The sequence below is a fragment of the Durio zibethinus genome, chromosome 2, assembly GCF_047325235.1.
Source record: "Durio zibethinus cultivar Kanyao isolate XHJ-2024 chromosome 2, ASM4732523v1, whole genome shotgun sequence".
Taxonomy (NCBI): Eukaryota; Viridiplantae; Streptophyta; class Magnoliopsida; order Malvales; family Malvaceae; genus Durio; species Durio zibethinus.
This window is the reverse complement of record NC_143163.1, coordinates 8,927,585-8,942,663: the sequence shown is the minus strand read 5'-3', so window position 1 is coordinate 8,942,663 and position 15,079 is coordinate 8,927,585. Positions and strand designations below refer to the sequence as shown.

Genomic DNA, 15,079 nt, shown 5'->3' with positions numbered 1-15,079 from the left:
TAAAAAAATTTATTTTAAAAGAATCATTAAAAAATTTAAAGAACGCTTACTTAAATAAATAAATAATTTTAATTTAATCAATAAATAAATAAGCAAAAAAAAAATAAAAAAAACCTTAACGCGGTTCGACTCAACGGTTAAAATGGCTCAACCGGAAATTGGGCACTGTTCAGAGGTGTGACTTGAGACAAAGATCGATAAAAGTTACCAAAATCTCAAGGCGAACTCCACCACACAAAATGGTAGCACCCTCGTTCGCAACAGTTGAGATAAATTTCAATACTTTCTCATACTGCCCTGCGCTAACAACAAGGCCAAGCCTACAACCTTCTTCTACAGGATCTGGAATTTTGATGTTTTTAGTCCATTTCACAAACCTGTCCAGAAATTCTTTTGTAATGCTTTCATGTGCAATAAGACGTGATGTTGTACTGCAGATCTCTCCGTTTGTCTAGAAACAACCAAATGCAATCCATTAAGTAGCCTTGTTAAGGTCAACATCCTCGAACAAAATGATTGGACTTTTCTTATAGAGCTTTAAAGATACAAGCTTGACCATTTAAGCTACTGCTTCCATTATCCTGCTCCCTATTTGCAGTGCTTTCGGTAAAAGCAATCTTGTCAACATTGGGATGAGATGCCCAAAGAACCGCAGTTTTCAGGCTTGGTCCAATCAGAATGTTCAGGACACCCGGAGGAAGACCAACCTCCCTACACATGTCAGCCAACTCCAAACAGGTGATAGATACCAACTCGAAAGGCTTCATTATTGCAGCATAACCTGTAGCTGAAGTAAGAGCTACTTTTCATACGACCATCAACAGTGGATAATTCCATGGAGTAATCAATCCAACAACCCCAAGTGGTTTCTTAAGCACATAACTTTTAAATGTCTCAATAGAAAGAGAGATAGCAGTCTTTTGCTTCACATCTAAACCTTCAGCAAGGTACGCATAGTACTTAAAACATCCAGCAACATCATCAATGTGCCAAGTTACTTCATCAAGTAGTTTCCCACAATCAATTGCTTCAAGCTTTGCTAATTTAGATTTTCTCTCTGTTATCTTAGAAATGATGACACGTAAATACTTAGCACGAATAGTGCCAGAAGCTGAAGCTCAATCTTTGCCTTTATTTCTAGAAAGAGCTCTCCGAGCAGCAACCACCGTAAGTTTCACATCTTCAGCTGTAGCTACTGAAATATGACCGATGTTCTGTTCAATTGCAGGATAGATAATTGAAATTCGCTTCTTGAGAACAGGCTTTCTCCACTCGCCGTTGATGGGTAACATTCGACTCAGAATTTGGACCACCATATTAAATTAGTTTACCCCTTTTTTTTTTGTTTCACTCTCACCCTTAAACCAATGTCTAAGAAGCTTTTTTTTTTTTTTTTCTGTGATCTTTCCCTAATATCTGTACTCTTGTTCCCTTCTCCCTTGTGTCAGTGTTGAATTTATAGGACTAAACTTAAGAGAATTTTAAATCAATCGTATTCCTTTTGCCTTATCAAAGAAAAACCAAAATTTATCTTCCACAAGATGAATCACACTCTAACCCCTATCACTGCCACTCATTTCCTCCCATTAAGTCTACCCTTCCAAAAATATTAACCAGATAATGATGAAATTAGACTAGAACTAAATCACAAAATATTAAAACTAAATTAAATTCTATAATTGAGCTTGTATCGAGCTTACCATCGACGAAAATTTCTAACAAAATGCAGTGTCTACAATATGAAAAATATTTAACTTTTTATTAAAAATATAAATAACTTAAATAGGTGAGAGAAAATATAAAATTTGTATCTTTTGGTATAAAATAGATAAAAAGTGTCATAACATATTAAGAAAAAGCTATTATAATTCTAAACATAATATAAAGTAAGAACAATTGTTAAAAGATATTATAGTAACATAAATAATTAAGTCAATAATGTAAAATTTTAATTAATTATTATTTTATAAATATAAAAATAGGTAATAAATAATGTAAACAGGTAAAAGGAAATGTAAAATTCGTATAATTTTGACGTAAAATGGATAAAAAATTTCATAATATACTAAGAAAGAGTTGTGACAATTTTAAACATAATGGAATGTAAGAATAACTGTAAGAAGATAATATTGTAACATAAATAGTTAAGTTGGTAATGTAAAATATTAATTAATTATTATTTTTGTAAATATATAATATCAAATAAATAACATAAACAAGTGATAAAAAACATAAAATTCACATTATTTGACGTAGAATGGGTAAGAAGTATCGTTACATATTAAAAAAAAAGTTATGTCAATTCTAAACATAATGGAATGTAAGAACAACTTTAATAAGATATTATTATAACTTAAATAATTAAGCGAACATAAAATTTTTAATTTTTTTTTGTTCATGTAAATGTATAAGAAAAATAGCTAATAAATAATAAAGAAGTATAAGTAACGAGAGTAAATGTAAAATTCGTATCATTTGATGTAAAATTTGTAAGAAATGTCGGAGTTATAATAGTTTTAAATATAATAAAAAATAAAAAAAATAATAAGAAGATATTATTGTAACATAAATAATTAAATTAGAAACCTAAAATTTTTAAATTATTTTTGTTTTTATAAATATAAAAAAGCTAATAAATAATAAAAAAGTATATGTTACTTAAAAAGATGAGAATAAATGAAAATTTTATATAATTTGATGTAAAATGAGCAAAAAGTGTTGTAATACACTAAAAAAACTATGGCAATTTTAAATTAATGAAAGATAAGAAAAACTATTAGAAAATATTATTAAAATGAAAATAATTAAATTGATAACATAAAATTTTAATTAACTATTGTTTATATAAATATAAAAGAAAAATAAGTAATAAATAATAAAAAAATATATGTAATGTAAACCGATAAGAAAAAAATATAAAATTCATATCATTTGATGTAAAATAGATAAGGAATATCATAATACACTAAGAAAAAACCATGACAATTCTAAACGCAATGAAATTTAAGAACAATTATAAGAAAATAATATTGTATTGTGAATAATTAAGTTGTCAATATAAAATTTTAATTAATTATTATTTTTAAAAATATATAAAAAAATAGTTAAAAATTTTAAAAATATAAATAAGCAACGTAAACAAATGGTAAATTTTGTATTATTTGAAGTAAAATGGGTAAAAAGTGTCATAATATACTAAGAAAAAGTTATGATAATTCTAAATGTAATGGAATATAAGAATAACCTTAGTAAGATATTATTGTAACATGAATAATTAAATGGGAACATAAAATTTTTAACTTGTTTTTGTTTCATAAATATATAAGAAAAATAGCTAACAACAAAAAATGTATATGAACATAAAAAGGTAAAGATAACTATAAAATTTGTATCATTCAACGTAAAATGAGTAAGAAGTATTGTAACACACTGATAAAGGGTTATAACAGTTATAAACATAATGAAAAATAAGAACAATTGTAAGAAATTATATTGTAACGTAAATAATTTAGTTGGCAATCTAAAATTTTTAATTTATTTTTGTTCTTAAAAATATATAAGAAAAACAAGTACAACATAATAAAAAATTATAGGTAATGTAAAAAGGTGAAAAAAAAGTAAAATTCATATCATTTGACATAAAAATAAGTAAGAATCATCTTAACATATTAAGAATGAGTTATGACAATTTTAAATGTAATAGAAGATAAAACCAACTGTAAGAAAATATTAGTACAATGTATAATTAAGTCGATAATATAAAATTTTAATTAATTATTATTTTTATAAATATATAAGGAAAATAAGTAATAAATAATAAAAAAATATAGGTTTAGGTATACCAATGAGAGCAAATGTAAAATTCATATTATTTGACGTAATAGGTAAAATATGTTATAATATATTGAGAAAGAGTTATAACAATTCTAAACTTAATAGTATATAATAATCACCGTAAAAAGATATTATAATAACATAAATAATTAAATTGGTAGCGTAAAATTTTAATTAATTGTTTTTCATATAAGTATATAAAAAAATAGCTAAAAATTGAGAAGAACAAATAAGCAATAAACAAGTGAAATGAAATGTAAAATTCGTATAATTTGTCATTAAATAGATAAGAATTGTTGTAACACAAACTAACAGATAACTATTTTAAAATGGATAAAAGGTGTCAAAATACAAAAAAAAAAAAAAAAGATTAAGTAAAATAATTGATATTTTAAAAGTAAAAAAAAAAAAAAAATTTATTAAGATGAATAATAAAATTTGTATTAATTATTGTTTTAGCATAATGTTATTGGTTAATAATGAAGAAATAACAAAATACTGTTTATTAAGCTAATATGTGATGTTATTATTATTGAACTTTTATTTTAATGTTATTGGTAATGAAAATAGATAAAAACAAATACAAAATATGTAATAAAAACCTATTAACTTGTACTATAATTTTTCTTTTTTTTTTAATTTTATTATTTTTTAATTTCTCATGCCCCAATAAGATCCATAAAATTATGATTGCATAATTTTACTATTGACAAAACTGTTGATTTGAAAGTGAAAATTAAGGTTGCTAAATCTTATGGTCCATTTGGATTCGACCATTCTAACATTACGCGCATAATTATATCATATTTTGAGAGAAATCGTGTTGTATTTGTTGTTTGGATAATAATGGACCAGTGTGGTTGGTTCTTACCAACAACATTGTACCCACCGTTTGGGACTAGATCCCTAAAGGATTCGGTGAGATGCTTTAAGTGTAGTGCAATATTTATTTTTAAAAAATTAATATTTTAAATTTTATCTCTTTTTTATCTTTGTAGGTGTATTGTTGGGATAAAAATATCCTTGCCATTTAAGACTTTTCCTTCTCAATTTTTAAAAATTTTCAATTTAAAACTTTTTAAATAATTTTGTTAATTTATTATAATAAACAAATTATTAAAAAATTGAATGCATAAAAAATTAATAAATAATTGAATAACTAATTCTAGTTATTTTAAATTTATTAACAAAAATATTATTTGATATAAAATATTTAATAATTTTTAATTATATATTAATTTCACAACTATCAAATATATATTACAAATTTTATTATATAAAAAATTTAATCTAATATCCTTAATAGTCAATATAATTTATCTCACCCTCATTGTTATATTTACATTCAAATGTATATATTCATAATTGATTTTAATCTTATTACTATAGTAATTAATTTTACTGCTATAATATTCAATCTTACTTCTATCATTATTTTCAATTTCATTGTTCATGCAAATAAACCATTATATTATGTTTGGATTGAGGGGAGGGGAAGGAAATGAAAAGAAAATAAAGAAAAATAATAGAAATAGAAAAATCCTTTATTTGTTTGGAATTTTTAATTTAAAGGAAAGAAAAAAGGTGAAAACTCAATAATTTTTTATTTTTTTTGTAATCTTCATTTTTTTTAATATCTCAATTTGAGGAAAAAACTAAGAAAAAAAAGTTGAAAAAATTTTATTTTTATAAAAAGACTATTATATCTATATTTTTATTATGATATTAAATTTAATTATATAATTGACACTTCCTACAAAAATAAATTTTTTATGAGTATTTTATATAATATCATGTTTATAAATATTTTATATTTTTTAAGTCTTAACAACAAAACAAGCTAAATTATTGTCAGAATAAATTATAAGGCTGAATTAAACATAAAATTAAAAGTAAATCAATAACTAATTAATATATCTTATTGTAGTAAACATATTAAACTTTGTTTAGAAATATTTATTTATACAAGTAAGATGATATAAAAATATATTTGCATATTATATGTTCCTTTATAAACAAAAAATTATAATTGAAAAAAAATTATAATTTTCTTTTCTTTTTTACTATTTATTCAAATAATAATTGTTAGAATTAATTTTCTTTCATTTTATTTATTAATTTTAACTATCCAAAGAAGGGATATATGTACCTTTTTTTTTCTTTTCCTTTCATTTTCTTTCCTTTATTAATAACTATTTAAACATAGTGTTAATTTTTATTTGACTGTAAAATGTGATTACCCCTTTTACTTATATGAATGTAAATAATATTACACTGCTCTTAGTATCTCTTTTTGACAATAAAATTTTTATTAAATACTTGTTATTAAAATTAACACTTTTTGAAGAACTTTTGATTTTGATTTATAATTTCATCGACTTAGTTAAAAATCTTAAAAACTTCGACAACCAAATACCTGATTCCCGTTTTCTTTCTTTCTTTTTTTTTCAATTAATAAACTGTTGATTAAGTAAAGCCAAACACCCGCACCGTGTTGAAACTATTCATTCGAAGCAGACGCAGTATAATTACACATATACTTGATGGCCTAAATCTGAAGAAGCAAGATAAATATACTTACAAACAACACTCGGCAGCATTGAAGACTCCACGGACAACCATATTGTTACTCAATGCAAATTGCAATGCACTAAAAAAGAATGCATTTCCATAACCACTACTCTACAAATATGAACCATACAAAGGCCCTAAAGATAGGTAACATGAATTGTGCTTAAGGCACTTCATTATTAATAACACTCATCATGACCACTCAATGCATCACATACAACTCTGACAATACAATTATGAGTAGTAGATTGCAAAATATAGAAAAGCCTTTCATTTCTTACCCTTTATAAATGAAGCCAAAAATTCATAAAAAATTTTGCGCGGGCATCCCATGTTTTTACCTGAAACTCGTTGTTAGTCACTAAGTGTAACTACAAAATCTTATATGTACAAGCTCAGTGAAATGTTTTCGATTGAAACAGGTCACAGAAGCTGAGCCTCTCTGTAGTCCTCTTGGTAAGGTTGACCACTCTTTTTCCACTTCCTGTTCAGACAGGTCACATAAGCTGACCTCCTTCTAGTCCTCTTGGCAAGGTTGACTACTCTTTTTCCACTTCCTGTCCAGGTACATTGAGAAGCAAAGTAGTCAATTCGCCGGCCAATCTAAACTCTTATTGTCATTGCTTACAGTCCAAGCACCTTCACCAATTTCATCAAACAGTTGGTGCCAGCCCCAACTCGTGTAGCCAAAGAAAAACCAGTAGTCATTGATAGATTGATTTCCAGCCTTTAACTCTTCAATATTAGCAACTGTGGCCAATTGATCAAGAAAATAGATGCCGGGAAGGACTTCTAGATACTGATTTTCGCTAACTCTCCTAGTTAAAGCAACAAAGGGCATTCCACGTCTTAAAACTGGGCCTCCAAAAGACAGAGGAGCCTCCTTCAGGAATTCGAAGCCTTCTTCAAGTTCATCTAAATTGTCCCATCTGATTTGCTTGTTAAAGATCAAACCCACAAATCCAGTGTCTTCTTCTGCCTTCACAATGATAATCCTTGACTTATCAAATGCGATGACACTGAGAAGTTTATCAGTGGCCGTAAGGATAGAACCAACAACCACCTTAGATGTGGCTTTATGTGAGCGAGTACCAGTTGACATGGGGGATCTAGACTTGCCCCCAATGTATTTAGCAACTCTTTTTGGGTTCTGGTTTTTCAATATAACTTCATGGAATTTGTACGTTGCAGATGGACCTTCCTCATGAGCCACAACTCCAGATGAATCCATGAGTAAACCTTGATTCCTCCCTCCTTCAGCGGTGGTCAATAAAATTCCTATCAAAACCAGATTAAAGTATGATTTTTCTCTTGACCAGAGAGGGAAAGAAAAAGGAAAAACAAACAATACTTATTTCATACACAAATGATAATGTTCTGGAGCATATGCTTTCCTTCGTACAGTGACTAGAATCTTCATTTAGGACATCACTTATAAGGGTTTACTATATATAGGAAACCTTTCAATAAGAATGAACATGTATATGCGATCAGTAATTGCAGGACAAACTCAAATAATTCAGTTTGTTGCACAGGGGTTGCACATGGGAACTTAAAATTATTATGGAGGGAAAAATAAACCATGAGGCAATTCCAAAGTTAAGAAAACACCATTTAAATTCTTCTAAAGCTTAAATGGACAAGCAGAACATGCTTTCAACTAGCATCAGCAAATTTAGGATCCACCAATTTCAGACTTGGATTTGCATACCAAGAGCATTGCTAAAAGTGCTAGAAGAATCCTTTCTTCATTCTCAATCACAAAACTGAGCTTCGTCCTAATAAGCTATCTTACAAGGTATCTTACAGTGCCTTTACTGCTGTTATTCTCCTTTTGGAAGCATGACGGGTGCCAAACTGGTGGTATATCAATTTAAAAAAGAACATCACATTGAGAAGACTGAGACAATCTAGTAAGAACACAGATAGAAGAAATACAACTAGAAATGTGGAAACTGCATTCAGTTACAGACAGAAGAATGAGTCTAGTGAAAATCAGAGTCACTGTCAGATAAATATGAGAGCCAAATTACTTTAATAGCTTGAACCATGTAGTCAGAATAAAGGAAACTAAAAATACACAGAAGCAACTAAGTCTATACCAACAGGAAATTTTAAAAAAAGGAAGAAAAGGTGGAAAGGAAGAGAGAAGGGAATAGATATGCATGAACAACGGTTAAAAACAGGATGAAAACATCAAAGTTTATCAGTTTCCTTCGAAGATTTGTATAAAAAAAATGTCCATATGAATGGTGACTCATAAGATGTTACCTTTCTCACTGAAAAGATGACGAGAATTATGTCCATGATCAGCTATAAACTTGATTATATTAGCCACAGACATATCTCCTTCATAAGAGACAGCTGTTTCAGTTTCAGCTGGGAATATCATCAGAGAAGGATAAACTTCCCTCTGCAAAGCCCAAGTTTATTGAAAGGACAAAAAAGTAAGAAAAACTAAAAAAATTATTGTTTTTCTGGTTTTATGAAAATAGTTGTTTTCTTTTGCAACAATGGATGCATACAATTTTAGCATAACATATAAAGAGAACTTTCCTTTTATTCAAATAATAATGACTGGTTTGCAACTCTGGAATAGAATGAATTCTAGATAGATTAGGTGAGAATATGAAAAAGTACAAGGAAAAAGGGAGACAGCATGCATGCGGAAACAATGACCTAAGAGAGATTAAATGATTGCAGGAATAGGTCTTAAAATACTTCTCTTTTTAACCTTTCTTCAGCCGTGGGGTGTATCATTAACTCACTAGAATATCCACCTGATGTTGTTTGAAAATAGGCCTATTGAAGGAGAATGGAGATATCCTAATTAAGAGACTAAGTTATTTAGGATTTTTTTTTTATATTTTATGGGTTTGATTGTAATTTTTATAATTATATATGCTATTTCAGCTATTTTAGATTATATAGGCTATTTAATATTAATTAGTATTTAACTTATTCTCTTAATATTAGGGTTTTTGGTTATAATTGGTACTTTATATTTTTAATAGGGTTTACATTTAGTTATAAATACCTAAGTTGTGATAGTTTTAGGAGGCTTTTGATTATAGAATCATTGAGATTTCCGAATTTAGAGTATTGAGTTTCTTGTCCTTCATCAGTAACTGATATTAAGAATGCAATACGCACAATTGGAATCTATACCATATATAATGCTCTTGATTGAGTTTGGTGTCACTGAGTCAAGTGACATCAACTAAAGTAAAAATATTATTTAAAAAGCCAAAAAAAGAGAAAAATAATGCAGAATTAAGGGTATTTATGTCTTTTCATTTTTATTAATAAAACAAATTCCTTTGTTTAACATGCAATTAGAAAAAAAAAAAAAAAAAAACTCATTGCATAACTTCCTTTTTATTTTTTTTCAACTCATCATTTTTTTCTTTTGGTCTTTTGCACCCATGTAGTGTGTGTGCCAAAATCTAATAAAGTGTAAACCATGTACTGGAGATCTGATGCTTTCTCCTTTAGTAAATTGACCAAGGGATATATAATATATATATATATATATATATATATTAAGTTCATTGGTTAAAAAAAATTTATGATGTAGTAGATGGGTTGGGAAAAAAGATTACCATATTTCACAAAATAATAAAAAATGGATATAAAACAAACCTTGTTTACTGATTTTAGGATTAAACTGCAGTCATTCAATGTGCAATCCATCAAGTAGATGAGCGGAAGTTTCATATTATTCATAGAGTTCTCTGCCACAAATATAAAACTTGTCAATACATAAATATTTAAGGACCGTTTTTCTCCTTTTAACATTCTTTCTACCACACACACACACACACACAAAAAAAAAGTTGTTCAGGAATAAAAAAAATAGCACAAAGAAGTGAATCTCATATTTCTGGAAGCAGCATTTCATAGCAGATAGCACATAGATCACAGATTTCCTCAATTTTATTTGTCTTGTTGATAAAACAAAGTACCTACAGATTAGGTGGTTTATCCCCTTAACTAGAAATAAAAGAGAAAAACAAGATTTGTTGCATTCAAAAAGGCCTTGTGATGCATGTTGCACTCAACTACCAAAACTAGTTACCATAAAATTCTCTGGAGAGGACTGCTGCTCAAAGCATAAAATAACACCGAGAAAAGATAGGGATAATCAATAAATATTCCCATTCAAAGACAAAGCCAAATGTAGCTCCCTGCCTTGCATGCTAATTAACAAATTTACACAAAGAATGCTTCTTCAGGATATTAAGTCACATGACTATTTCAGTAAGGAGTACACTGAAAGTTATAGGTCTCATAATGACCAGCAGGATAAAGAAGTTAACAGTGACAAGTAAATATATAAATGTGAAAACCACTTACCAGCATTAAACACTGCTTGCTCTTTCCCAGAGATGCTCTTCATCATTTCCATGTGACCCCTTATAGCCCGATATACTTCACGAACAACCAACTCCATTCTTTGGCAAAAGCCACACCAATTACTACTAAAAAGTACCACAACATCCTCATTGCGAGCATGGGCAGCATTTCCACTGTTAGATTGGTTAAAACCAAAAACAAGCTTGGACATGGTATGCATCGTAACTCGAGGGATAGAATCCATTTCATGAAAATCCTGATTAACAAATGGCGGAGAAGTAGCCTCCCTTGGGCTGTGAAGAATGGGAGCAAAGCGTTGATAGGGAACAAGACTTCCATTAAGATATTCATGAAGAAAATTAGCAAGCGAAAAATAACTGAAAATTGTCTCATCAGGATAGACATAATGGTGCCGGGACCTAGGATCAACTAAAACCAATGAAGGAATTGAAGACCCACCAGTCAAAGATCTAAGTAGTTGATAGTTATCATCACATGAGAAAAAAGAACCCTTAAACCCTTGAAACTGAAGTTCTTGTTCTCCTGACCTGTCTATCTCTGAAAAAATTTTCTCTTTTGCCTTCAAATCCCCAGCTATATTGAGCTCAAGACCTTCCAAAAGTTGTTCAGTTTCTATAGATATTAAATGTTTATTTTTATCGGAAGAAATTCCCTTATCTTCATTGTAAGGAGAAAAAGGTTCAACATCAATTAATTTTGGATTTTCCTCATGCAGCATGGCAGATTTGCTTTCCATTGGTATACTGTGTGGATCAACAATACCAACTAAAGGACCTTCCAGAGATGGTGGTGGTGAGACATCATTAGATTGACCTTCTGTTTGTGATGGTGATTCCTGGGCCATTTTGATGTCAAGATCATCCGATAAAAGATGAAGGCCTAATTCCCTAGCAAGTGAGCTCAATTTTGCTTCATTCTTTCTCTGAAGAAGATATGCTAAGATCTCATGCAAAGATTTGCCTTGCAAATCTGAAGCTATATTATCTACAGTGACATGTTTACCCTCACTTATAATCATGAAAGACATCTTATCCTTTAACTTAACCTTCTGAGCAGTTTCGGATAGCTGTAGCCTAGAATGTCCAGGTGTACCCTTATAAGCTAGGAGTGAGGATTCGTCTTGATGGTCAGTATTTTGTGAACTCATCCAATCCAACAACTGATAGCAAAGTGCTACTTCTCTAAATGCATCAAGAGCTTCTCTACTTTTTTCTTCTAGTTTCTAATGAGCCAGAAGATCTATCTACAAAAAGGATTACTGATGGCTTATTTGCAGGTAAAGCAAGCTGAAGATCTTGGCCTTCAACTTCTAGCTGCATTGTTTGGGGAGTGCATGAGAGACAGAAAGAAAGAGATACAATCAATATAGGAAAGACAAGCTATAAAATATACATATACACACACACACACACACACACACATATAAGGAATCAATATAAGGGACTTAAATATATATTAATGGCAAATATGCAAAAGTATAGCAGCTGAATCTACCATTATACCATTATACCTCCCTCATGCATGCAAACAAATTATACTACTTTTGCTGACAAAATTCACATTTCCCGGTCATAGATTAACAAATACTTAATTAAAAAGCATTCCGTAATGGAGTAAAAGGCTATTAAGTTACAAACCGTGCTTGTTTTATGCATTTTAATGGCAAACAATCAACCATTAATCAACCCAAGATTATTCTTTTTCCATAAAGCCCAAAACACCATAAAAAAAGTCATAAACTTATATTATTAACTTAAAAGGCTTTCACCAAAATCTTTTGGGGCACTGAGATGTAGAAATATTCGTACCTCACGAACAACCGAATCGTCTGTCAGAAAAGCACTCTTGAGTTTATCCCCATCTTTAATAACTTTTGAACGACCAGGACATCCTTTGAAGTAAAGCACTGCCATCCATGTACCAGAATCTTCAACACCAAGAGATGACATCAATGATCTATCAGAAACCAACCCAAATCTAAACCTTTCAGGAGGCATTAAGAACCCTCTCTAACGGCAATCAACTTCGAGAAAAATGAATCAAATTGCTTAAACTCTTTCAAGGTACAGCTCAATCCAAGACCATGTCTCAAATTCTCACTCTCCAGGAAAGATCCACTGTCATTTACCAAGCTTAACCCGGTAATCCAAGGAATTCCAGCAATCCCATTTTCAACAACACATTTCAGGTTCCCATTTTCCATTCCCTGAATTCCAAAACAAACAAAAGTTTTAGCAACATTACCCCCAACGCAAATTTTCCATTCTTCAATTAAATTTAATCTGCAAACGAAATGAAATCAGAATCTAGCAGCAACCTTAGGCGTCAAATAATTTCCAGTTCCATTGTTCTTGACCTTAGCCAGTAACCTGGGAGCCCAACCACAAAATTCCGCCAAAATTAAAGCTTTGTCAGTTGATTCGAGAAACACTTTCAACTCCTCCTGAGAATTAAGCGGCTTTAAGGAAGTTCTTCGGGTGAAGCCGATATATAAGGATAAATAGAGTTTAATATATTTCGAGCTCGAAGCTTTCCTTGGTATTTGTAAGATCCGGAGTGATGATAGTAAAAACCCGTTATTCCATCTGAAGCACCAATCGAATCCGCCAACATTTTCTCCGTGTTTCTATAAATAAACATCAATTTCAAAGAGTCAAACTCCTTCGACTTGTCGGTGACTAACCGAAACACTTGCCTCATAAGCGACCGAGACTCGCCGCACCCTGTAAAAGAAAAAGAAAAAAAAGTGACTAAAATTTATATATTTGTAACCCTAAATTGAATTTAAAAAAAGATTTGATTTAATTTGTATGTTACATGGAACAGTGACGAGGAGGAGGGTGTGAGGGTGGAGACGGATCTGAGAAGAGAAGTTTCGTTCGGTGAGGATCTGCCATTCTCCTACGCCGTCTGATGCGCAAACAACGGCTGATAACGACGCCAATAAAGTAATCCAAATCGGAAGCAAGGACAACTGATTCTTCATCGCCAAAAACAGTTGCTGTGCGACGAAAACAAAGACACTGCACTGTCTCTGCTAAATTCCCACTTCCCAGGTTGAGTAGGCGAAGGAGACCCCAGCAGTGCAACTGGAGCTATGAGTCTGATTCTGATGCGTATGGATTTTATGATTTATGCTGAAGCCAAAATCTTTTCAAGTGATAATTGGATCGGAATGGGTGCAGTTTATATGCAAGCCTGAAGCAAATTTCACATTATTAACTGAAACTTTATTTTATCTTAATTATATCACAAAAATTTCTTAAGTATATTAAAATTAGTCATTTTAACATATTTCATTCAAATTGTGAAAATGACATTATTATTATGTCATTAGCCATATTATCGTCAATTAATTAAATTTATATAATTTTATGCAAGCTCATTAAAAATTTATTAATTTTAAAATAATTTTCTGAACTTTAATTTATTATTATAAAATTATTAAATTTTGTTAAATGTATTAAATTTAATTATTTAATAAATTAAATTCAAAATAAAAATTAAATAAAATCTAAATATTGAATTCAATCAAACAATTTTGCTAATGAGATGAAAAGGTTATAATTGATTTTTAAGGAGTTTTCATTATGTTTGAAGGATGTGTCATTCTATGTGACGACTTTATAAATTTTAAATTTGTAAATGAATATATAGATAAAATAATTATGAATGGTAAAGTTCATTTTTTATTTTTTTTAAATAAATAAATAAGCTATGATTAAAAGATATAATTTGTTTTTAGATTTAACATTAAAATTTGATAAACATCAATTAGTTGGTTGAATAGGCAAATTGTCTAGCTTTTGCTAAAAAAAAAAGCTAAATTGCAAAACCATATGCACATATTTATAGTGATTTTTTATTTTTAGGACCATCTATCACTACCTAAAATAAATTTCATGGATTTATCAGTGATTTTTTAAAGTTATTTATCTTTAATAGCTTAGCGTGGAGTTAGATGTATAATGTGATGCAATTAAATTTAAAAAATCATAAGTGAAATTCAAATAAGAAATTAATGAAACATATTTGATTATACGTAACATAAAATTTTCATTGAAACTTTTAAGTTTAGTATAATTTTTTTTTATTAATCATAATTATAATTATTTTTATTTTTATTTTTTAAAAAATTAATTTTACTGTCTATTCAAAAAATTTTTTACTCATTTCACATATTTCTCCTTTTTATTTTTAAAAATACAAGGAAACATATATTTTCACAAATCTTTAATTTTCATAAAATAATTTTATGCATTTAAAATTAATAATTAATAAAATTATAAGTAAATAT

The 15,079-nt window shown here is 29.1% G+C and overlaps 2 pseudogenes across 1 annotated transcript; both read right to left on the bottom strand.

Moving 5' to 3' along the window:
- Nucleotides 1–169: 169 nt before the first annotated feature.
- LOC111308103 (aminoaldehyde dehydrogenase 1, peroxisomal pseudogene) lies at nt 170–1,316 on the bottom strand (annotated as a pseudogene).
- A 5,535-nt stretch (nt 1,317–6,851) lies between these two features.
- Nucleotides 6,852–13,914, bottom strand: LOC111309235 (uncharacterized; annotated as a pseudogene). Its single transcript, XR_016332202.1, has 7 exons — nt 13,600–13,914; nt 13,100–13,505; nt 12,591–12,988; nt 10,762–12,161; nt 10,048–10,139; nt 8,677–8,818; nt 6,852–7,683 (listed from the first exon to the last, which is right to left on the bottom strand). The product of XR_016332202.1 is annotated as an uncharacterized LOC111309235 (transcript).
- Nucleotides 13,915–15,079: the final 1,165 nt, after the last annotated feature.